This window comes from Coregonus lavaretus, assembly GCF_964263955.1.
Source record: "Coregonus lavaretus genome assembly, chromosome: 39".
NCBI classification, from domain to species: domain Eukaryota; kingdom Metazoa; phylum Chordata; class Actinopteri; order Salmoniformes; family Salmonidae; genus Coregonus; species Coregonus lavaretus.
Window position 1 is genome coordinate 4,097,288 of NC_140026.1, and position 25,649 is coordinate 4,122,936.

The 25,649-nt window shown below is 44.4% G+C and overlaps 1 pseudogene across 1 annotated transcript in view; it reads left to right on the forward strand.

Moving 5' to 3' along the window:
* The window catches only part of LOC311112652 (phosphofurin acidic cluster sorting protein 1-like), a 67,991-nt pseudogene that overhangs the window by 29,081 nt on the left and 13,261 nt on the right, over positions 1–25,649 (forward strand). The window contains exons 2-6 of the transcript XR_014615928.1: positions 13,176–13,263; positions 13,910–13,999; positions 14,521–14,646; positions 16,445–16,589; positions 25,263–25,350. The product of XR_014615928.1 is annotated as a phosphofurin acidic cluster sorting protein 1-like (transcript). The remainder of the gene's footprint in view (positions 1–13,175; positions 13,264–13,909; positions 14,000–14,520; positions 14,647–16,444; positions 16,590–25,262; positions 25,351–25,649) is intronic.

The following is a 25,649-nucleotide window of genomic DNA, read 5'->3' on the forward strand; positions in this document are numbered from 1 at the left end:
GTAGGCTACACTGAGAAAAGTACCAGAGGAAAAGTAGCTCCACATCAGTCAGCGGTGTCTGCTGAGAGAATGGCCGTTTGGGAATTCTCATCTGAGTGGAGAAGTGCAACTGAACCACTAAATTAGTCTGATGCCGAGCAGGAATTACAATAAGAAGCATTTTAGATCTGCATTTACAAAACAACAGCAAGATATTTCTTATGCATTGTGTCTTATTTTTCTATGTGAAAAACACAGAATTCTGCATTAACACGACCCCTGGCTGTGCTATGAATGCTTATAGCTGTGTTATGAATGCTTACAGCTGTGTTATGAATGCTTACATCTGTGTTTTGAATGCTGATAGCTGTGTTATGAATGCTAATAGCTGTGTTATGAATGCTTATAGCTGTGTTAGGAATGCTTATAAGCTAGTGTTATAATGCACTGTGATAGATACAGTGCCTTCAGAAAGTATTCATACCCCTTGACTTATTCCACATTTTGTTGTTACAGCCTGAATTCAAAATGGAATAAATATATCCGTCCTTATCCAATTCCGAGGTGCATATTGAAGATATTGGAAGAACTGTCCACATTTACTTTTGGTCAGCCAACAAGATGAGTAGGCCTAACGAACAGCAAAAGCACTAGCCTATGTCAATCTACTATCCCCCAAAGTACAAAAGTTGATCTATTCTATTCTGTGCGAGAAATAAATATTCCAAACATAGTCTGGGACAGTTGTGGGATGCGATAAATCCCAAATGAATACAACCACTAGCATCAAAAAACCTTTTTTACGCAATGTGGCTGACGCAACAGATCAGAACGTTTAGCTTAAAATGTTGATAAACTATTAGGCTATTTCTTCACATTATATGCGCAGCAATGGGCACATGGTAGTAGGCTATAAGCGCAAATGTTCCATTAGCGGAAAACACCATTATCAAAAGTGACCGCAAATGCAATAATGCATGTAATGCTTTTATTAATGTAATGCATTTTTATAGTGTAGATTATCTTCCCCAAACTTGAAACTCACGCGCTGCTTATATATGCCAGTTCGGCTCTACACCTCTTGTAAAGCAGATTAATGTGCTTAATTTTAAGAAGTTATTTGGCCACTTTAGTTGTGATACAAACCTTATTAAAATGTATAGGCCTATGGGCTAGACTACATGAGGTTGTTTCTTATGCTGGGAATCATTCACAAGTAAATTATATAATTCACAAGTGATAGGCTAATATTGTCACCCATCAGACTATTTTGGATTTCCATATACTAAATAATATATGTGTGACATTTGTTTTGATTTAGAATGGACCATTATCATGCACCTGTATCAAAACAGGGGCAGCGGGAAAAAAAAACATGACATCAATGCACTTAAATAGCGAATGGAGGACGCTTTTACCCGTGGTTTATTTTCATGCCAGCCAGGTAGGCTATACTCCTGTTGTAAATATAAGCAATGTACTTAATATTAGGAAAGTAAATAAATAAATATAGTAGTCCTAGCCTATAGAAAGCTGATAGGATCCTCCTCTTTTTATTAGCTGCCATCACTCTGTGTTTTCTCCCGCAATTGCATAGCCTATAGAAATGTTACGCAACATGAGGTCCTCTGTAGCTCAGCTGGTAGAGCACGGCGCTTGTAACGCCAAGGTAGTGGGTTCGATCCCCGGGACCACCCATACACAAAAATGTATGCACGCATGACTGTAAGTCGCTTTGGATAAAAGCGTCTGCTAAATGGCATATTATTATTATTATGAGCTCATGGGCTCTCATTAAGTGTTTGATTAGATTTTCGAAAACATTTGCATTGATGTCAGGGTGATTAGAGGGACAATAGAGTGCTGAGTACCAGGCAGTTAGCAAGTTTGGTAGGCTACTAATGACCATCAGCAACATCAGAGCTTGGAGAAGCCTAATTACCGTGACTAAACGGTCATGTGGAATTTGACTGCCTTCATGGTTCATGACCGCCGGTGTGGCGGTAATACGGTCACCGTAACAGCCCTTGGTGTGAATACTTTCTGAAAGCACTGTAGATCCCTAGTCCCTCTGGAGTCTGTCTGGTTGGCTGAGACGCATGCTAATCAACCTCCACGCATGCAGACACCGCAATTCCTTTTACTATCTTCACCCTCAAGCACATTCCCCATCTCCACCCATTATGATTGACAGCCAAGCCATCCAATGGGCTGTGACGTCTCTGTCTACTCCTAACTGGGGCTCCATCCCTGCGGCAGCCCCATTGGCTCAGTCAGTCGTCAGTGGTCAGGGTGTTGGGATTCGACGGTGAACAGATTGCAGAGTTCTGTGACTCACTGTCCTGCATGGCTGGTGATTGGCCCCTGGCACTATGGAGCTACTCCTATAGGGAGATAGACCCAGTTAACACAAAACACACTTCTAAAGCCCTATAGCTACTACTATAGCTACGACCTTAACACAACCCAATTATAACTGTCTGTGTCGGTCGACCTTAACACAACCCAATTATAACGGTCTGTGTCGGTCGACCTTAACGCAACCCAATGATAACGGTCTGCGTTGGTCAACCTTAACGCAACCCAATGATAATGGTCTGCGTCGGTCAACCTTAACGCAACCCAATGATAACGGTCTGCGTCGGTCAACCTTAACGCAACCCAATGATAATGGTCTGCGTCGGTCAACCTTAACGCAACCCAATGATAACGCACTGCATCGTTCGACCTTAAAGCAACCCAATGATAACTGTTACGGATACAGGTATCCTGTATGTGTTTTTGTGTTTTTCCTCTCCTACTGCCCTAATCACAGGTGTCCTTGGTGTTCCTGATTGGAGGTCGTTGGTGTGTCCCACCTGTCAGTCATCAGTTAATCTGCTGATTGCTGAGGGGACCAATCAGTGGACATTTCTCCTGATTGCACCACCTGTTTCTGTTTTCTTACCCAATCATATCACACATCCCCTTGTGTTAAAAGCTAGTCAGTTGTGTTTGCTGACAGAGAGACTCTTTTTGTTTGTGAGTATGTATACGGTGGTGTCTTGTTTTTTGTGTACTCACTCATTAACTGTTTAGTCTGTATGGTACCTATATTGTTTGTTTGTGCCTGGGAAAAGGGGGATTTAGCAAGTCGCCCTTGGGCATACACTACCTGTAGGAAAACCTTGTCTAAACACACTAGTTAGACCTGAGCGGACCACCCACTGTATTTTTGTATGGTTAGCAGTAAGCTTAGTAGTTCTTGAGGCAGGCAAGATCAGTTTAGGGGTTTTTGACTTTATTGTTTCATTCCTTGGGTCCAGCTCAGCCCCTTTTCCCCAAACCATTTACCGTGTGTTTTATAATAAACATTTTGTGTTTGACGGTAGCATTTGGTTGTTGGCGTATTTTGTTCTCACCGTTCCTTGGCAATAGCCTAATTTGCATGAGTTATGTTGCGGGCCTCTTTTCCATCCACCCTAGACTTTTAAAGCCACGGGGTTCGTAACAATAACGCACTGCATCGTTCGACCTTAACACAACCCAATGATAACGGTCTGTGTCGGTCGACCTTAACGCAACCCAATGATAACGGTCTGTGTCGGTCGACCTTAACACAACCCAATGATAACGGTCTGTGTCGGTCGACCTTAACGCAACCCAATGATAACGGTCTGTGTCGGTCGACCTTAACGCAACCCAATGATAATGGTCTGCGTCGGTCGACCTTAACGCAACCCAATGATAATGGTCTGCGTCGGTCGACCTTAACGCAACCCAATGATAACGGTCTGCATCGGTCGACCTTAACGCAACCCAATGATAACGGTCTGTGTCGGTCGACCTTAACGCAACCCAATGATAACGGTCTGCGTCGGTCTCTTCTCAACCATAACATAACTAGCGCTGGCACAATTATCATATATTCGTGTAATAGACCATTATGGACAATATCTAATAATTGTCTTAATACATATTCATTTTAGGAGAAGGGGGATTCAACTTTATATTCACGTAGATATGATTTACCCAATAGCAGTTTTCAATTTTTACATGAAGTGGGTAAAGTTGATAGTCATTTTATGAGCAGAACGGCATCGTTGGGAGGAGAAGCTTCATTTCCAAAAGTTTGAAGCGGTCAGAACCATTTGTTTTTGAGACGGGTGTTACCAAAGCTATGTTGTATTCATTAGGTTTGTCGTAGCTCATTTTCTGAGATGCATTACACGCTCAACATATTTTTCAACAAAAATTACAATTTTGACAATAACCGTGGCCGTTTGCATGACAATTAATCATTACCCAAAATTCCACAATCGTCACAGCCCTAAACATAACCAATGATGACCTCTGGTCAATTCTGACGCCAAACCGTGGATTTTAGTTCAGCTGAGCTTTATATTTGACGAATTCCAGAATACATGAGAATTCAGCTGGAAATGTACTGTACTGGTATTAAATACACTGCTCAAAAAAATAAAGGGAACACTAAAATAACACATCCTAGATCTGAATGAATGAATGAAATAATCTTATTAAATACTTACATAGTTGAATGTGCTGACAACAAAATCACACAAAAATTATCAATGGAAATCAAATTTATCAACCCATGGAGGTCTGGATTTGGAGTCACCCTCAAAATTAAAGTGGAAAACCACACTACAGGCTGATCCAACTTTGATCTAATGTCCTTAAAACAAGTCAAAATGAGGCTCAGTAGTGTGTGTGGCCTTCACGTGCCTGTATGACCTCCCTACAACGCCTGGGCATGCTCCTGATGAGGTGGCGGATGGTCTCCTGAGGGATCTCCTCCCAGACCTGGACTAAAGCATCCGCCAACTCCTGGACAGTCTGTGGTGCAACGTGGCATTGGTGGATGGAGCGAGACATGATGTCCCAGATGTGCTCAATTGGATTCAGGTCTGGGGAATGGGCGGGCCAGTCCATAGCATCAATGCCTTCCTCTTGCAGGAACTGCTGACACACTCCAGCCACATGAGGTCTAGCATTGTCTTGCATTAGGAGGAACCCAGGGCCAACCGCACCAGCATATGGTCTCACAAGGGGTCTGAGGATCTCATCTCGGTACCTAATGGCAGTCAGGCTACCTCTGGCGAGCACATGGAGGGCTGTGCGGCCTCCCAAAGAAATGCCACCCCACACCATGACTGACCCACCGCCAAACCGGTCATGCTGGAGGATGTTGCAAGCAGCAGAACGTTCTCCACGGCGTCTCCAGACTCTGTCACGTCTGTCACATGTGCTCAGTGTGACTGTGAACCTGCTTTCATCTGTGAAGAGCACAGGGCGCCAGTGGCGAATTTGCCAATCTTGGTGTTCTCTGGCAAATGCCAAACGTCCTGCACGGTGTTGGGCTGTAAGCACAACCCCCACCTGTGGACGTCGGGCCCTCATACCACCCTCATGGAGTCTGTTTCTGACCGTTTGAGCAGACACATGCACATTTGTGGCCTGCTGGAGGTCATTTTGCAGGGCTCTGGCAGTGCTCCTCCTGCTCCTCCTTGCACAAAGGCGGGGGTAGCGGTCCTGCTGCTGGGTTGTTGCCCTCCTACGGCCTCCTCCACGTCTCCTGATGTACTGGCCTGTCTCCTGGTAGCGCCTCCATGCTCTGGACACTACGCTGACAGACACAGCAAACCTTCTTGCCACAGCTTGCATTGATGTGCCATCCTGGATGAGCTGCACTACCTGAGCCACTTGTGTGGGTTGTAGACTCCGTCTCATGCTACCACTAGAGTGAAAGCACCGCCAGCCTTCAAAAGTGACCAAAACATCAGCCAGGAAGCATAGGAACTGAGAAGTGGTCTGTGGTCACCACCTGCAAAACCAGTCCTTTATTGGGGGTGTCTTGCTAATTGCCTATAATTTCCACCTGTTGTCTATTCCATTTGCACAACAGCATGTGACATTTATTGTCAATCAGTGTTGCTTCCTAAGTGGACAGTTTTATTTCACAGAAGTGTGATTGACTTGGAGTTACATTGTGTTGTTTAAGTGTTCCCTTTATTTTTTTGAGCAGTGTATGTAATCTGTTGTGTCCCTACAGGAAACAACACTACATTGTGACACTGGGGTTACACTGGGGTTTCTACAGTATTAATAGGGGATTTGAAATAAATGTTACAGCTTGTCTTCCCAACAATAGCAACAACAGCAGACGTCTTCATCTCCACAGTGTTTTTCCCTTGATACATGCAGTCGTTAGACTTCAACAGTTCTATTTTAAAACTGTTGTCAGTTTCCCTTCAAAATGGCTCAGAACCATGGCCATATTTTCTGTCATTTAATGTCCTCCACCCACCTCCTCCTTCCTCTTGTTCCATGGCTATCACCTCACACCGATTGAAGGAGCCTTACTGTGAGGTTTGTGGGTGTGTGTATGTGAAGGGTTGAAGGATGGTGGTGTATCCTGACATGGTGCCCTTTTCATTTTTCAAATCCCCCCAAGAGGCTTATGATCCCTTTTGGACTCCACACTGAAGGAACCAGGCAACGGTACACCACTCCCCTAGCACACGGTCAGAGGTCAGAAGGACGTTTAGTGCGTTTGAAGCCGGTGTAATGAATACTCAGGGAGAAAAAGGTGTAGATTCACGCGCAGAGCGCGGCAGGTGTTTATTTAGCCTTCACAGAAGGCAGGAATCGTGGTCACAGGCAGGCAATGGTCATACACAGGTAGGCAAACAGGCAGGAGAATCAAAAACTAGGACTGAAGACTATAACTGGTTCTCACAAACAATCTATAACAAGGCACAAACAGAATGAACTGAACTAAATAAGGAGCTGATGAGACCAGGTGAGTAACTAACACAGGTGAAATCAATGAACAAAAATGAAAGACAGGGCTACGTTCAAGAACACAAAGATACAGGGCTACGTTCAAGAACACAAAGATACAGGGCTACGTTCAAGAACACAAAGATACAGGGCTACGTTCAAGAACACAAGGTTGACTAAGAAAACAAATACAGAACCTTACAGCCGGACTGTAACAATTAAACCGTGCGCTTGTCTTTCCCCCTGACTGCTGAGGATAATAGGTGTTCGGATGTGTTCCAAATGACCCCCTATTACCTATATATGGAGGGAAGGAGGGGGCTTTCTGAAGGGAGGTATGTGTGTGTCTTGTGTTGTGTGTTGTCTGTCTCGGAAGCAGCTTGCTTGTATGAAACAGATGACACAGCAAGGTCATGTCCCATGGTAGTGTCTGTTACCAAGGGAACCATATTGCACCTGCCTCTTAAAGCCACAGTCAGGAATTTTAATCTCCTCCAATAGCCTGGTGTGTGTGTGTGTGTGTGTTTGTGTGTGTGTGTGTGTGTGTGTGTAATATCACAGTTTCATCCATATTTATTCCTTTCCCTACTAAAGCCGTGATGGAGAATTAATGCAAAGGCTTTGTATTGTTGACAAGCCTAGCCCCATTTCATACGTCAAAATAGGGGATTTATGTTGTTGCAGACAGATGCCTAAGACTTTAGAATAAATATCAGTGAGAGAAGATATTAGATTAGCATTCATTTAGCTGTACATTTAGAATTAATTTAGCTGTACATTTAGCTTAATTTAGCAATAATTTAGCTGTACATTTAGCTGTAAAAAACACTATGGTATTTTCTGTGGTATTTCAAAAGGCAGGTGGCTAACACTCCTGACACACGCACACGCATGCACGTATGCACACGCACGTACACACACACACACACACACACACACACACACACACACACACACACACACACACACACACACACACACACACACCATTTATGTAAACAGGGATCCTTGGTGTTTTACAAGTCAGTCTGACCCTAGTGTCAAGAGAAAGGGAGGGGAGCGAGAAAGAGAGAGAGAGAGGCGGATGGAGAGAGAGAGGGAGAGATTGAGAGCAAGAGCGAGATGGAGAGGGGCAGAAGGAGAGAGAGAGAGAGAGAGAGAGAGAGAGAGAGAGAGAGAGAGAGAGAGAGAGAGAAACCAGTGAAGAACAAACACCATTGTAAATACAACCCATATTTATGTTTATTTATTTTCCCATTTGTACTTTAACTATTTGCACATTGTTACAACACTGTATATATACATAATATGACATTTGAAATGTATTTATTCTTTTGAAACTTCTGAGTGTAATGTTTACTGTTAATATTTATTGTTTATTTCACTTTTGTTTACTATCTACTTCACTTGCTTTGGCAATGTTAACACACGTTTCCCATGCCAATAAAGCCCTTAAATGGAAATTGAATTGAGCGAGAGAGAGAGAGAGAGAGAGAGAGAGAGAGAGAGAGAGAGGGAGAGGGAGAGGGAAAGAGTGAGAGGGGAGAAGAGACAGAGGGAGAGAGGGGAAAGAGAGCGCGAGAGAGAGAGAGAGAGAGAGATATAGAGAGAGAGAGAGAGAGAGAGAGAGAGAGAGAGAGAGAGAGAGAGAGAGAGGGAGAGGGAAAGAGTGAGAGGGGAGAAGAGACAGAGGGAGAGAGGGGAAAGAGAGCGCGAGAGAGAGAGAGAGCGAGAGAGTTAATAGAGACAGTCGATGAGAGAGGCAGACACAGCCCCACGCTAGGAGAGAGCAGGAGATTAGGCCTACTGGGCCTGTATTCACAAAGCGTCTCAGAGTAGGATCTAGGATCAGTTATCCTTTTAAATCATAATGAATATTATTTTATGGAGGGGCGGACCTGATCCTAGATCAGCACTCCTACTCTGAGACACTGTGAATTCGGGCCCTGGACTCCATTGCTCTCCATACAATCGTTTTTATTATGAATTTGGCTCATGACTGTGGACTGTCTGTAATTCAAATTGACGTGATGGAGGTGTTTGCTATTTGGTATGCTCACTTTGTAATTTCATGGACATTTTTGATGACACTCCAAGTCATAAAGGGGTTATGATTATGCACAGTAATCATGTTTGATCATAGTTCATCATGAATATTAACATGTAGTAGGATGTCCTTGATACACTACCTTGTCATCTTTCTTGATTCATCATCACTTTATTTAATAAAGGTTAAATAAATCAATAAAACAATGTAATAGCACACTGATCATCAACCTTCAGACATTATGGTGTTTTAACACCCTGGCTCTTTTTTTACACATGCATGTCTTTCTTCTGTAACCAAACCTCAACCTCCTGTCCATATCAGCATTATAACTATCCTTAACCTCCTGTCCATATCAGCATTATAACTATCCTCAACCTCCTGTCCATATCAGCATTATAACTATCCTCAACCTCCTGTCCATATCAGCATTATAACTATCCTCAACCTCCTGTCCATATCAGCATTATAACTATCCTCAACTTCCTGTCCATATCAGCATTATAACTATCCTCAACCTCCTGTCCATATCAGCATTATAACTATCCTCAACCTCCTGTCCATATCAGCATTATAACTATCCTTAACCTCCTGTCCATATCAGCATTATAACTATCCTCAACCTCCTGTCCATATCAGCATTATAACTATCCTCAACCTCCTGTCCATATCAGCATTATAACTATCCTCAACCTCCTGTCCATATCAGCATTATAACTATCCTCAACCTCCTGTCCATATCAGCATTATAACTATCCTCAACCTCCTGTCCATATCAGCATTATAACTATCCTCAACCTCCTGTCCATATCAGCATTATAACTATCCTCAACCTCCTGTCCATATCAGCATTATAACTATCCTCAACCTCCTGTCCATATCAGCATTATAACTATCCTCAACCTCCTGTCCATATCAGCATTATAACTATCCTCAACCTCCTGTCCATATCAGCATTATAACTATCCTCAACCTCCTGTCCATATCAGCATTATAACTATCCTCAACCTCCTGTCCATATCAGCATTATAACTATCCTCAACCTCCTATCCATATCAGCATTATAACTATCCTCAACCTCCTGTCCATATCAGCATTATAACTATCCTCAACCTCCTGTCCATATCAGCATTATAACTATCCTCAACCTCCTGTCCATATCAGCATTATAACTATCCTCAACCTCCTGTCCATATCAGCATTATAACTATCCTCAACCCCCTGTCCATATCAGCATTATAACTATCCTCAACCTCCTGTCCATATCAGCATTATAACTATCCTCAACCTCCTGTCCATATCAGCATTATAACTATCCTCAACCTCCTGTCCATATCAGCATTATAACTATCCTTAACCTCCTGTCCATATCAGCATTATAACTATCCTTAACCTCCTGTCCATATCAGCATTATAACTATCCTCAACCTCCTGTCCATATCAGCATTATAACTATCCTCAACCTCCTGTCCATATCAGCATTATAACTATCCTCAACCTCCTGTCCATATCAGCATTATAACTATCCTCAACCTCCTGTCCATATCAGCATTATAACTATCCTCAACCTCCTATCCATATCAGCATACCCCCTACTCCGTACCCCCTACTCCCTACCCCCTACTCAATACCCCCTAACCCTTACTCCCTACCCCCTATCCCCTACTCCATACCCCCTAACCCCTACTCCATACCCCCTAACCCCTACTCCCTACCCCCTTTCAACTACTCCCTACCCCCTAACCCCTACTCCATACCCCCTAACCCCTACTCCCTATCCCCTACTCCATACCCCCTAACCCCTACTCCATACCCCCTAACCCCTACTCCCTATCCCCTACTCCATACCCCCTACTCCATACCCCCTAACCCCTACTCCCTACCCCCTACCCCTATCCCCTACTCCCTACCCCCTACCCCCTACTTCCTACTCCATACCCCTTAACCCCTACTCCATACCCCCTAACCCCTACTCCCTACCCCCTATCCCTTACTCCATTCCCCCTAACCCCTACTCCATAACCCCTACTCCCTACCCCCTACCCCCTTACCCCATACTCCCTACCCCCTACTCCATACCCCCTACTCCCAAGTTCTACTAGATCTAAATGGTTTGGATCATTTCCACCTAACCTATCAGAGGGCAGATTGTAGCTCGTATTACCATGTACTTATCCAGTCCTAATTATAGCTGGCTTATATTTATCTGACTGACCCTATCAGACCTACACAAAGTGACTAGAGGGTAGGGGGTATGGCTCCACTAACTGGTTATTTATGACAGTCATTACCCTGCTGTTACCAGGCCACATTAGCCCTGTCTGTCTGTCTGCCTGTCTCTGTCTGTCTGTCTGTCTGCCTGTCTCTGTATGCCTGTCACTGTCTGTCTGTCTGTCTGTCTGTCTGTCTGTCTGTGTCACGTTCGTCTAATGACGGGTCAGACCAACGCGCAGCATGATATACGTACATGTTTATTTACACTGAATAAACACACGACAAAACAACAAACAAACGAAAACGTGAAGTCCTAAGGTTGTACATACAACGAACCTTACCCGGAACAAGATCCCACAACCCACTAGTGCCAATAGGCTGCCTAAGTATGATCCCCAATCAGAGACAACGAGTGACAGCTGCCTCTGATTGGGAACCACACCGGCCAACATAGATCTACACATAATAGATCAAAACATAGAAAACACCACAAAGAATATACACACCCTGACTCAACATTTAAGCGTCCCCTGAGTCAGGGCGTGACAGTCTGTCTGTCTGTCTGTCTGTCTGTCTGTCTGTCTGTCTGTCTGTCTGTCTGTCTGTCTGTCTGTCTGTCTGTCTGTCCACTGTCTGTCTGCATGTCTCTGTCTGTCTCCCTGTCACTGTCTGTCTGCCTGTCTCTGTCTGTCTGTCTAACAACCCCTCTGTCTGTCTCTCTTCTCCTCCTACCCCACTCCCTCCTTCCCTCCATCTCTCTGTCCAGGCCAATTTTAGTTTACGTTATGCCTCTGAGGCCCCAGATGTGAGTAATTCAACACACTGACCTTCTGGTTGGACTGTTCTGTTGTTGGGAGGAGGGGTGGAGGAGGAGTGGTGGAGGAGGAGAGGCAGAGGAGGAGGAGTGGAGGAGGAGAGGCAGAGGAGGAGGGGTGGAGGAGGAGGGGTGGGGGAGGAGGGGTGGAGGAGGATGGGTGGGGGAGCAGCCAGGGGACCGGAGGGAGAGCTGAGGGTAAGATGGGAGGGGGAGGGCTGAGGGTGAGGAGTGAGGGCTGAGGGTGGGTGGGGATGGCTGAGGGTGAGTGGGGAGGGCTGAGGGTGAGTGGGGAAGGGCTGAGTGGGGAGGGCTGAGGGTGAGTGGGGAGGGCTGAGGGTGAGTGGGGAGGGCTGAGGGTGAGTGGGGAGGGCTGAGGGTGAGTGGGGAAGGGCTGAGTGGGGAGGGCTGAGGGTGAGTGGGGAGGGCTGAGGGTGAGTGGGGAGGGCTGAGGGTGAGTGGGGAAGGGCTGAGTGGGGAGGGCTGAGGGTGAGTGGGGAGGGCTGAGGGTGAGTGGGGAGGGCTGAGGGTGAGTGGGGAGGGCTGAGGGTGAGTGGGGAGGGCTGAGGGTGAGTGGGGAGGGCTGAGTGGGGATGGCTGAGGGTGAGTGGGGAGGGCTGAGGGTGAGTGGGGAGGGCTGAGTGGGGATGGCTGAGGGTGAGTGGGGAGGGCTGAGGGTGAGTGGGGAGGGCTGAGTGGGGAGGGCTGAGGGTGAGTGGGGAGGGCTGAGGGTGAGTGGGGAGGGCTGAGGGTGAGTGGGGAGGGCTGAGGGTGAGTGGGGAGGGCTGAGGGTGAGTGGGAAGGGCTGAGTGGGGAGGGCTGAGGGTGAGTGGGGAGGGCTGAGGGTGAGTGGGGAGGGCTGAGGGTGAGTGGGGAGGGCTGAGGGTGAGTGGGGAGGGCTGAGGGTGAGTGGGGAGGGCATCCCCATCATGCAATGCATGTCTCTGAGGTGGATTCAGTTTAAAGGACTGTTGACTTACTTTTCTGAGTTTTTGTTTAGCTGTGATTGACTGTAATAGCAATTGGAAAAGCAAATGAAAGGTCCCTTCCTTCTCTGTAAAAATTGAGTAGCCAGTGACAATGTATCCTATACCATAATGGTTCATCTAACGTTGAGGTGATGTAATGTGGTTTTCTGTACAGTGTCCTTTTGAAATGCACAAGCCAGTGACAGTGTGTTCTGTACCATGGATTAACCTATAATGTTGTTTGTACCTGTGTCTCCCTCCTGTATTCTCAGTGACCGTGATCTGTACCATATTGGTTAAGTGGTTAATCTAACGTTCCTATAATGTTGTTTGTACATGTTTCTGAGTGTCTCCCTCCTGTGTTCTCCAGGCTGTTCAACCTGACGCTGAAGAAGCTGATCATGTTGAAGGAGCTTGATAAAGACCTCACCTCCGTGGTCATCGCTGTCAAACTACAGGTACTGCTCAGACCACTCTATCTCTCTCTCTCTCTCTCTCTCTCTCTCTCTCTCTCTCTCTCTCTCTCTCTCTCTCTCTCTCTCTCTGTTTCTCTCTCTCTCTCTGTTTCTCTCTCTCTCTGTTTCTCTCTCTCTCTGTTTCTCTCTCTCTGTTTCTCTCTGTTTCTCTCTGTTTCTCTCTCTCTCTCTCTCTCTCTCTCTCTCTCTCTCTCTCTCTCTCTCTCTCTCTCTCTCTCTCTCTATCTCTCTCTGTTTCTCTCCTACCTCTTCTCCTCTTCTGTCAATTCAATGCCCAGCATCCCTCAATTCCTCCTCTCCTCTCCGTCACTACTCTCTTCTCTTCTCATTCTCGGTCCTCCCCCTCTCAATCCTCCCTTCTTTTCTCCCTCTCTGTTTCCCTCTTTCCCCCTCCCCCCTCCTCCCTCCATCCCTCTTCTCTCTGGATGGGGTTGATGAATGCTGATTGTTTAGAGTTATCTGTGGTACGTCAATGATTATCTTCAAGCAGATCTCGCTTTCCTCCCTTCTTTTCTCCCTCTCTGTTTCCCTCTTTCCTCCCTCCCTCCCTCATCTCCTCTATCTCTTTTCCGGTCTTCACCCCCCCCCCCCCCCCCCTCCTTCCTCCTTGCCTCCATCTCTTTCTCAGGGTTCTAAGAGGATCCTGAGGTCCAATGAGATATTGTTGTCTTCAGCGGGCCTGACTGAGACAGACCTTCAGCTCACCTTCTCTTTACAGGTAGGTACACTACTACTGGTCTATTAGAAAGATTAGAAAGGAATGGAGTCTATTCCTAACTATGTTTTTCAACCCAGGGTTTTTTCCTGATCAGGTCAAATGGCCAAGTCATTTCTAATTACATGGGCATTGGGGTCATTATAGTAGGCGGAACTGGGGTTCATCCCACTAAATTCAAGTTGGTTCAACTTTGGTTCAACTTTCCATTGAAAGTTGGTGTGCTGCGCATAATGAATGTAGGTTTAGAAAAGGTTATGTGATCCTGATCCGTCACATCCTGGAGTCAGAGACGGGTCAGAGAACAGGAATGTTACGCAGCACTCCAATTATCCCTCCCTCCCTCCGTAATTATACAGGCTGAGAAGAGAACAGAGGAAGGTCATGATTCTCTTTTCACTCATTTATCATTTTTGACCTGTGTGATATCCTGACCTGTGTGATATCCTGACCTGTGTGATATCCTGGCCTGTGTGATATCCTGACCTGTGTGTGTGTGTGTGCATGTGTTTGTTCCACCACAGTACCCCCACTTCTTGAAGAGAGATGCCAACAAACTCCAGATCATGCTCCAGCGGCGTAAACGTTATAAGAACCGAACCATCCTGGGCTACAAGACCCTGGCTCTGGGACTCATCAACATGGCTGAGGTAGGAACCCTTAGATAACCTCTATTCAACCTTCCTTTAACCTCTATTCAACCTTTATTCAACCTTTATTTACCTCTATTCAACCTTTATTTACCTCTATTCAACCTTCATTTAAGCTTTATTCAACCTCTAATCAACATGTAGCAAATAGTTGGTATTTAAACTACAGTTGGTGTCTGTTTAGTCTCTAGCAAACCCTCTATTCAACGTTTATCCAACCTTCATGTAACCAGCTACACCTTTATCTAACCTTTAGTAAACCTTGCTGTAACTACAACACTGTCTCCTCACAGTAACTACAACTGTCACCGCGACTCACTCTCAATGTCATTCTGACACATTCTACCCAAAGCTATTTCAGTGTGATAAAAGAGCTGTACTGTAGCACTGCATGGTGTGTGACTGCTGGCTATGTGAGTTGTCCCTGTGATAGGATGTGTAGACTTCATTAACACAGCCAGAGTGTGACCAGACTGCAGAGAGAGACAAGCCATGAAAGAGAGGATGCTGACTAGATAGGAATGCTGCTCTGAGGATCAGCCCATTAAACGAGGGGGTGCTGACTAGACAGGGATGCTGCTCTGAGGATCAGCCCATTGAACGAGGGGGTGCTGACTAGACAGGGATGCTGCTCTGAGGATCAGTCCAATGAAAGAGAGGGAGCTGACTAGACAGGGATGCTGCTCTGAGGATCCGTCCAATGAAAGAGAGGGAGCTGACTAGACAGGGATGCTGCTCTGACGAGGATCAGCCCAATGAAAGAGAGGGAGCTGACTAGACAGGGATGCTGCTCTGACGAGGATCAGCCCAATGAAAGAGAGGGAGCTGACTAGACAGGGATGCTGCTCTGACGAGGATCAGCCCAATGAAAGAGAGGGAGCTGACTAGACAATGATGCTGCTCTGAGGAGGATCAGCCCAATGAAAGAGCCTATTTTTTTTTCTTTTTTCTTTCTTTCTTTCTTTCTTTCTTTCTCTATCTCTTTCTCTCTCTCGCTCTCTCTCTCTTTCTTTCTCTCTCTCTCTCTTTCTCTCTCTTTCCCTTTGTGCACTCTCTTCTGTCTTCTTTCTTATCTCCTTCCCTGTCTCTCTCTTTTTTAACCCCTCTCTCCCTCACTCTCCCCATCTCTCTTTCTACTATATCTCCCTCTTTTATCCCTACCTCTCTTCCTATGTCTTCACTCCCATCTTTCCTTCGTTCTTCACACCTTCCACACCTCCACCCCCACCCCTCCTGTGTTATGACTTAACTGGATAGAACCCAAATGCAGACAAGTACACCAAGCCAGATAAGATTTAACAGGTTTATTATAATGTTCAATAGTCCAGGTTTCCAATTAATGGGGAAGAGCAAGTCCAGGTTACAGGGAGGGTAACAGATCCAGGTCAGGGCAGGTGTGGTACCGTAATGTCCTAGTGTCCGTGGTGAGTCCAAAGGAGAGGTCCGATAGTGGAGAGCAGGATGGTGGTGGCAGGAGTGAAGCGGAGGCAGGAGTCAGGTTCCAAATATCTGTGGCACAGGAGAAAAAAGTAAATAGACAGGCCATAAACACAAGAGCAAAAACAGACAGGTTGAGTCGGCAGCGAGACTAACATGGTCGTCTTGACTATGATCTGACGATGAGTGGAAAGTTTGACCGGGTCTTAAAGGCTGAGGTGATTATGGTGAATGAGCTGCAGCTGGAACCCTGACTCCCGCACACCAGACTTCACTCCTGCAATCAAGGACAGACAGAGGGGAGAGGGAGAGCAGAGAGAGAGCTACCTAGCAGCAGTAGGCCTAACATCCTGTTCTCCAGGTGATGCAACACCCCAGTGAGGGGGCCCAGGTGTTGGGGCTCCACAGCCAGTTGAAGGATGCCTCTGTGCCCGTGGCCGAGGTCAGGGTCTACTCCCTCTCCAGCCAGCCCATCGACCACGAGGGACCCAAGGCCAAAATGTCTGGTAAGACCTCTATCTCTTTCTTTCTTTCTTTCTTTCTTTCTTTCTTTCTTTCTTTCTCTCTCTCTAGCACTCTCTCCACTCAATTCAATTTCAATTTCAATTTAAGGGCTTTATTGGCATGGGAAACGTATGTTAACATTGCCAAAGCAAGTGAAGTAGATAGTAAACAAAAGTGAAATAAACAATAAATATACTCTCTCTCTCTCGTTGGAGTGCATGCTGGGAGTGAGTCGTGAAGCAGGAGTGAGTGTGAGAGCGACTGGAATTTTTTTCACTCTATTGGGTTTTGGTGTGTATATATTTATATTGATTAGTTTAGTTGGTTTAAGGTTATCTTGTCTAACTATCAATAAGCACGTATAGGGGTGGTGGAATTGTTGAGGTTGTTTTTCGCGAGGGCACAACCAGCGGGTGAGGCTGGTTGCAATGGCCACTCGTGGAAGTTTGGAGTTTGAAAAACTTAGTCGGCGACATGGAGTTAAGATTCCTGCTGCGGCCGGGTGTTCAGTGGAAGAATGTAGCTTGGCAGTGTGTGCTATCATTGGGTATGATAGCATCAAATCAGCCTCAAGGATGAATAGCGCTGTAGTGATATTTTTAGATTCCATTGAAAAGGTGAATATGATAGTTGAGAGTGGTGTTGTGTTGCGGGAGACGCAGACGCCGGTATTTCCGCTTATGAATCCGGCGAAGAAAGTTATACTTTCTAACGTACCACCATGGTCAAATTGTATCTACAATAAAGAAGGTTCTTTTTGGATGCAAATCTCCGTTGCTGAAACATGTCGTGTCTCATAGGAGACAAGTGCATATGATTTTAAAAAAGGACATTGATTAACTGAATTTAGCATTCAGTTTTAAGATTGATGGATTTGATTATGTTTTCTACGCTTCTACTGAATCAATGAAGTGCTTTGGCTGTGGAAGAGAGGGGCATTTGGTGCGTAATTGTCCCGAGAATGAGCGCGCAGATTCTGGTAGCAGCTCTAGTGCTGGTGCAGCTAATGCACCACCGCGAAGGGATGAACATGCTAAGGGTGCAGGTGCTGGGGAAGGGAGGAGGTGGGCAGATGTGGTAGGAAAAGTAGGAGAGGAAGGCAGTGTGGATACGGGGGCAATGGTGGTAGATCAGAACAAAGAAGGAGGGGAAAAAGTCGGTGAGATTGCGACTGCCGTTGCTGAGGTGGTGCTGGAAAATGAAATTGGAGGTCAGGAGGAGATTGAAATAATGGAAAAGGAAGCCGCTGTTTTCAAAGTACCGACAGTGGCGGCTCCTGAAAAAATTCTCAGGGGGGGCAATTTTTCTGATGATTTAGGTGACCTACACACATTTTTAAAAAGATATGTCCAGCAACAACATGAAGACAGGGGCAGCATATAAGTCAATACCAGAAGCATTTATTGACTGATCTCAAAAGTGTTGGCTTACAAAATCAAAATAAGTTATCACAGTAAAAATAATCAAGGGTGTTCTTTCACATTCCTCAACACTGCATAAACAATATGCATTTCCATAAACAAATGAAATATCAGCTGAAAATACAGCATCTTGGTATTTGTTCAGATTGCAGGATCAACAAGAGCGTTTACCACATTTTTTGCCTCATGGTTGAATTGGAAATATGTGCACCTGAGCATAATTCACAACAAGCAAGCAGGAGCTTTTGATAGAGGCTACTGAAAACATTGATGCAAGTTATTGGTAATAAGACATTTTTATAGACTTCCATATTCTGCCCTCTTGTATAGATTTGTGAAAATGAACAGTGATAGACATTTTGCCTGAAAACAGAATTTGAAAGTAATTTCTAGAAAAGGTAAACACAGCTATCTGTATGGCTTTGTAAAAATGAACAACCATATTCTGGCCAATTGTATAGATTTGTAAATATGAACAACCATATTCTGGCCAATTGTATAGATTTGTAAAAATGAACATGAACAGATTATTTTTTTTAAACTCTTTTTAAAATGAAAAATAACTATTTTAAACAACATCAACTGTGAACTGATTTGGGCGTGTGTGTGTTAAAGAGACAGACAGGGAGGGACAAAGAGAGAGAGAGGCTACATTACTTGTACTGAAACTGTTCTCTTCTCTGTTTCAATACAGCAAAGCGTTCAATGACTTTCTCATTGAAATCAGGCATGCTGAGGACTAGTTCCCTCTCAATGGAAAGCATGGCCAGTGCATTCAGACGTTCCTGGCCCATTGAATTTCGCAGGAATGTCTTAACTCGTGTCAAAGTTGAGAAACATCTCTCAGCTTCAGCTGTTGTCATGGGAGTAGTTATGAGGATGTTCAACAGAGTCACAGTCTCAGAGAACGTCTCCTGGAGGTTGTAGCTCATGAGAACCTGGTACAGTGCCAGTGCACCACAGCATCCCTTGAATTCAGGATTCTCATAGATCAGAGATAGTTCTGTCTTGAGCTTTGCCTTGCTCAGCATGGGGTATGCATTCACAGTGGCATTCAGAGCCTCATCAGGAAATGAATGGCAGTACCTTTCAAACATGTCTGCTTGCAGTAAGGTAGCACTCACAAGGTGGCCAGAGAAAGAGAACCTTTCTTTGGTGTGATCCAGGATGGTGTTGCAGACCTCTTCAGACAGCCTCTGCTTCTCCTCTTCTCTCAAAGCTGTTCTGGGTCTTTTGGCTCCTGTTGCTTCTTGCAGCTGCTGTTGAGAGGAGTCCCTGAAGGCAAACAGACCAATGTGTTTGTTGGCTTTGTACAGTACTGTTGTCTATGTGATGCACAGGTATATGCAATGTATCCATGTATAGTACAAATACTTCAGTTCCACTTAAAATGGGCAGGGATGCATAAAGTCTTTAGTGTTTAAGTTAGCCTTTGTGTCTCACATAGCCTGGATGTTCAGCACAGTATACAGTGGTGCTCATAAGCTTATGATCCCATGCTAAAGTTGACTAAAAAGAGGAATAAAAAAGAAAATAAAATTGGTGTCCTTAAAGGTTGGATTTTCCAACTTTTTTAATTAAGTCATTAAGATCAATTTCCAAAAGATGATTTTTTTTATTTTTGTATTCCTCTTTTTAGTCAACTTTAGAATGTGTTCATACACTTATGAGCACCACTGTACAGTACACATAGTATATAAAATAAGCTAGATTACACCACTGGCCATATATAATGAGAATAATGTAATTTCAAACACAAATGCAGTCTCCTTTCATGCATACATTTTCAAATAAAGCTCTGCTTTGAGAAAGATCGAATGATATTGTTTAATCTTACCTTATGGCCTGCACACTGCTTGTGAAGCTGTCGAGGGCACGTTTGATAAAGACAGCATCGATGTCCTTCTTCTGTAGCTTCTGGTACAGAATGTCGACGTGGGGCATGATTTTGTGAAAAAGCCGCAGGAAAAAAATAAAATCTTCATCATGTAGCATCCTCACGTAGCCAGATGCCTCTCTCACGGTGGGCTGGTCAAATGAACCCAATGAACCCGTCCGAATGGCTTCAAAACATTCTATGAGGTCGTCTCGATTCTCGTAGACAGTGTTCACGACTCTGCTAAGTAGAAACCTGTTGAATTATTAAATTTGGTCTGGGAGGTCCTAATTGTTTCGTTGCCAATTTATCTTGATTTGTTCGCCGACAAAAAGGAACTTCTTTCAAAGAGACAATCGAGTTGCACTGAAGGCTAGCCATTTTGACAGTAGTAGTGAATTGATTGATGAGGCTACCCGCTCTTTTCTTAGTTACGTTCATGGTTATGTTACGTATGACGAAAGCGCGTAAGTGCAAGCCCTCAGAAACCCATAGAGATTGTATTGAAAGCTCTGATATTTGAAAAAAATTGATTTTACATTAGAGGCTATGAGAGACTTCTGGGTGATTTTCAACCTGACTGAAATCGCCCCAAAACGGGCGGGGACATTTGAAGCACGACTTTAGCCTGATTGGACATTTAGTGGCAGATCAGACGTCTAGATTAGAACACTGATAACTACTGTTGCCGTGATATAATTGATTCGAAAAAAAAACCTTCCTTTTCCCGTTTGGCAGTGCGTCGCCCATATCGCCCTAATGAACACACCGCCCCTGAGTACCGAGGAGTAAGAGGAAGAATGTAAGGGGTGGTGAAGGGTCTAATTCCAAGAGGAAGGTAGAGATTGATAAATCAGTTGAAGATAAACCGGTTGTAGAGATGGTGGAGTTTTCTTCTGGGGAGGATAGCGAGAGTGAGTCATCTGATGCGTCACAACAAAATAGTGAGATAAATGGGGTGGAAGGGAGGTATGGGATTGAGAAAGTACGTCAATTTCTGAAGTTGACAAAAGGGAAGAAATATATGCAGGATTATAATGTAACAGATTTTTTCCCTGAAAGTGAATTGTTTATTGAATCAGCAAAGTTTCTGATGTCAAAAATAACAGGGGGAGGTTTGACAAGCCCTGAAATTGCTAGACTCAAGAAAGTGGTCACGAGAGTGATAAGTGATGCAAATTCTAAAGAAAATGAAAGAGTTCAGTCGCAGCCTTAACTCTGTAAAGAGATGTGGTTTCTGTGTCTTCCTCTGTATTTTTTTTTCATCCATGAGCAGTTTTAAGATTTCTTCTTTAAACGTAAATGGGGCAAGAGACGTTAAAAAAAGAGCCATAGTGTATGAGTTAATTAGGGGAAAGGGAAGTGACATAAACTTTCTACAAGAAACGCATAGTAATTTGGAAAATGAAGTTATGTGGCAACAGGAGTGGGGGGGGACAGTGGTGTGTAGTCATAAAGACTCAAAAAGTGGGGGTGTGGCCATCTTGTTCTCAAAAGGGTTTTTGCCTTTGTCATATGAGGTTGAAGAGGTAGTTGAGGGGAGGTTATTAAAAGTTAGAGCAAGGTATGAAAACATCACTATGTGTCTGATAAATGTATATGCCCCAGTGGTGGCAGTTGAGAGGGTATGTTTTTTAGAGACATTATCAAATACCATTGAGAAATGTAATAATGAAGATTATTTATTTATTTATTGCTGGGGATTTTAACTATACAGTCAGTGATTTAGATAGAAATCACAAAGAACCTCATATAGCCTCAAGGACTTTTTTAAAACGCCTCATTGTAACACATGAACTGTGTGATATTTGGCGGAGTCTACATGGAGGCACGAGACAGTACACCTGGGCGCATGTGAGAGAGAACACCATCTCTATGGCCAGGTTAGATAGGTTTTATTGTTTTGAGCATCAATCTCAGGTCTGTAAATCAAGTGTGATAACCCCAGTGGGATTTTCTGATCATTGTTTAATAACAGAGGTGGTGTTCATTAACGATGTAAAACCCAAAAGCGCATATTGGCATTTTAATATAACTTTATTGAGTGATGCTCACTTCAGGAAATGTTTTAGTTTTTTCTGGGAGAGGTGGAGGTCTCAAAAGGCCAGTTTTGTATCCCTTCAACAGTGGTGGGATATAGGGAAAATCCAGATTCAACAATTATGTAATCAATACACAAGGAATGTACCAGGGATATCACCAAATCAATGAAAGCCCTAGAGACTGAAATAGTGGAACTCATAACGTTGGTTGAGACTACAGGAGATCGAGGCCATACTCAGGCCCTCAAGAGGAAAAAAGCTACATTGGCAGACCTGCTGGGTATCAGAGCACAGGGGGCATTGGTGAGAAGTAAGTTTCAGGGAATCTCTGAAATGGATGCCTCATCCAAATTTTTCTTTGGTTTAGAGAAAAAGAATGGACAAAGATAAATTATTCATTGTCTCAAATCAGCTGTTGGACAGGAGCTCACTAGCCCTAGTGAAATTAGAAAGAGGGCAGTAGAGTTCTATGCTGAGCTCTACAAGTGTGAGTACAAAGAGGATAAAACAGTGACACAGCAGTTCCTTGATGGGCTCCCACAGGTGGCTGCAGAAGCTCAGGTTGAGCTAGAGCAACCATTGTCTTTGCAGGAGCTATACACTGCATTAAAAGGCATGGAAAATGGAAGGGCACCAGGCATTGATGGGCTTCCCGTTGACTTTTTTAAGTCTTTTTGGGCTATGTTGGGAGAGGATTGGCTAGCAGTAGTTAATAATAGTTTAACCGGAGGGTTACTACCAATAAGCTGCAGAAGGGCTGTCCTCACCCTACTGCCCAAAAAGGGTGACCCTAGGGAGGTGAAGAACTGGAGGCCGGTGGCTCTATTGTGCACTGATTATAAGATCCTGTCCAAGGCTTTGTCCAACAGGCTGAGGGAGGTGATGGGGCAAATCATACATACGGACCAGTCCTACTGTGTTCCTGGCAGGCAGATAGGGGATAACATTTCTCTGATTCATGATTTTTTGGACGTCTCTAGGGCTATTGGGTTGGATGCTGGTCTAATTTCAATTGATCAGGAAAAGGCATTTGACCGAGTTGAACATCAATACTTATGGCACACTTTTGAGGCGTTTGGGTTCAGCTCTGGTTTTATTGCCATGATAAAGGTGATATATGGTGACATTGAAAGTGTATTGAAAGTTAACGGTGGTTTGAGTGCTCCTTTTAAAGTGTGTAGAGGTATTAGGCAGGGATGTTCTTTATCGGGAATGTTATATGCCATTGCTATAGAGCCACTACTAAATAGCATTAGAAGTCGCATTGAAGGGGTGTACCTTTCAGAGGATATTCCTCCTATTCGTCTCTCAGCCTATGCTGATGATGTAGTTGTTTTAGTGAAAAATCAAGCGGAGGTGGATAGTTTGAGTCTAATGGTTGACCGTTTTAGGGGAATATCCTCTGCAAAGGTAAATTGGGAAAAAAGTTGTGCTTTACAGATTGGAGAATGGTATGGAGGGATCATGGCTTTGCCAGGGGGGCTGGAATGGTGTAAGGGAGGTTTTAAGTATCTTGGAGTGTACCTAGGAGACGAGGGGACAATGGAAAAAAATTGGATTGGGGTGGTTGAAATGGTGGAAGGGAGGATGAGGAGATGGAGTTGGTTGTTATCGCGTATGTCATATAGGGGGCGCACTATTATAGTTAACAATGTGATTGCCTCTGCACTGTGGCATCGGTTGTCAGTTTTAGAGCCACCATCTGGCCTTCTGGCTAAGATACAGGCAATTATTGTGGATTTTTTTTGGGATAAATATCACTGGGTTCCACAAAGTGTTTTGTATTTGTCAAAAGAGGAGGGGGGACAAGGTCTTGTACATCTTGTTAGTAGGGCTGCTGCTTTCCGGTTTCAGTTTATTCAAAGGTTGCTTTATGGACCGGAAAATGTGGTTTGGAGAGGGGTGGCAGGTCTTGTATTACAGCAGGTTGGGGGATTAGGTTTAAAGAAAGCTTTATTTTTGGTTGATAGTAGCCAGATTTCTAGGGAGGGAGTACCTCCGTTTTACAGAGGCCTTCTTAGGGTGTGGAGCATTATGAAGGTGTCCAGGCGAACGTCAGCGGAGTCAGTGCATTGGCTGTTGGAGGAACCTCTGGTGTATGGGGCAAGACTGGATTGTACAACTGCAGCTGTTCCATATTTCTCCAAGATTCTGGTGAAGGGCAAAATCATCACCTTAAAACAGTTAATGGCCATGGCTGGGACCGCCTTAATGGATGGAAGAAGGGTGGCTGAACATTTGGGGGTGAGGTCGGAAAGGATTGTCGGACAACTGCTGGGAAGCTGCAGGAAGGCTCTGTCAGCAGAAGAGTGGGGTATGCTTAATAGTCACAAGAAGAATGTACAAGATGAAAACGTCTCATTTCCAAGACTAGGGATTACACCCAATATCCCAGAGTCAGAAAGAAAGGCGCTATTACTGGATTTGAGAGGGTTGGAAGAGGTGGGTTTGGATGAGGTGAATGGGAAAGACTTATACAGGGGGTGTGTCAAGGTTTTGAATAAAGATAAATTGAAAAATAAAAAAGACACTCCATGGAGGGTAAAATTGGGCATTGATGACAAGGTAAAGCCAGCATGGAGAGCACTGTACAAGCCACCGTTACAAAAGGGTACTGGGGATATGCAATGGAGGGTTTTGCATGGCATCATTGCAGTTAATGCTTTTGTATCTGTTATTAACTCAGATGTTGGAGATGGATGCCCTTTTTGTAATATAAGAGAAACCATTTTTCATTGTTTTATGGAGTGTGAGAGGATAAAACCTCTCTTGGAAATGCTGGAGTCTTTGTTTAAAGCTGTAGGGGAGATTTTCAATAACACTGTTTTTATTTTGGGGTTTCAATATAGTAAGCATCAGAAAAGAAAATGTCAACTGTTAAATTTTATTTTGGGACAAGCTAAGATGTCAATTTTTCTGAGTAGGAAACATAAGATAGAAACGGATATGGGCAGGATGTAAGATGTGTTTTTTAAAGGATTAGTGAAAGCAAGAATAAAAGTGGATTTTGAGTTCTTCTCAGCTGTAAAAGATCTCCCATTGTTTGAGGAGAAGTGGGCTTACGAAAGAGCGGTTTGTTTTGTGGAGAGGGGAAACTATTTTTTGTTGATGAAATGAGTTGAATGTATATGTTCTTTTGTATTTTTATTTTATTTTATTTTATTTAGGAATTACATTTTTTTTCATTTCTGAAAAGGCAGTGTGCCATTATTTATGTTAACACTTGAGTATAAAATAAAGGTTTTATAAAAACTCAAAACTCTCTCTCTCTCTCTCTCTCTCTCTCTCTCTCTCTCTCTCTCTCTCTCTCTCTCTCTCTCTCTCTCTCTTTCTCAGATCGTTCTCCAGACATTGATAACTATTCTGAGGAAGAGGAGGAGAGCTACTCATCAGAACAGGAGGGCAGTGACGACCACGGCCAGGTGTGTGTGACTTTGTCTTGTCCTGTGTGAAGCAGAGATAACTGGAGCCAAGTGGAGGTGAAAGTAAAGGAAGAGAGGAGGGGGAATGGAGGGATGTGAAACGGAAGGAGAGGAGAGAAATCAGCAGACAGAATTAGAAGATGGAGAGGGGGACACAGCTCAGGGAGGACAGATGAATAGAGTGAAAGGAGGAAAGGAGGGATGGAAGGGGTGAGGAGTGAAGGAGAGGACCAGTGAGATGTGCAAGGATGAAGGGAAGGAGGTCACGGTCGGTAGGGTATAAATAACCTGGAGATCGGTG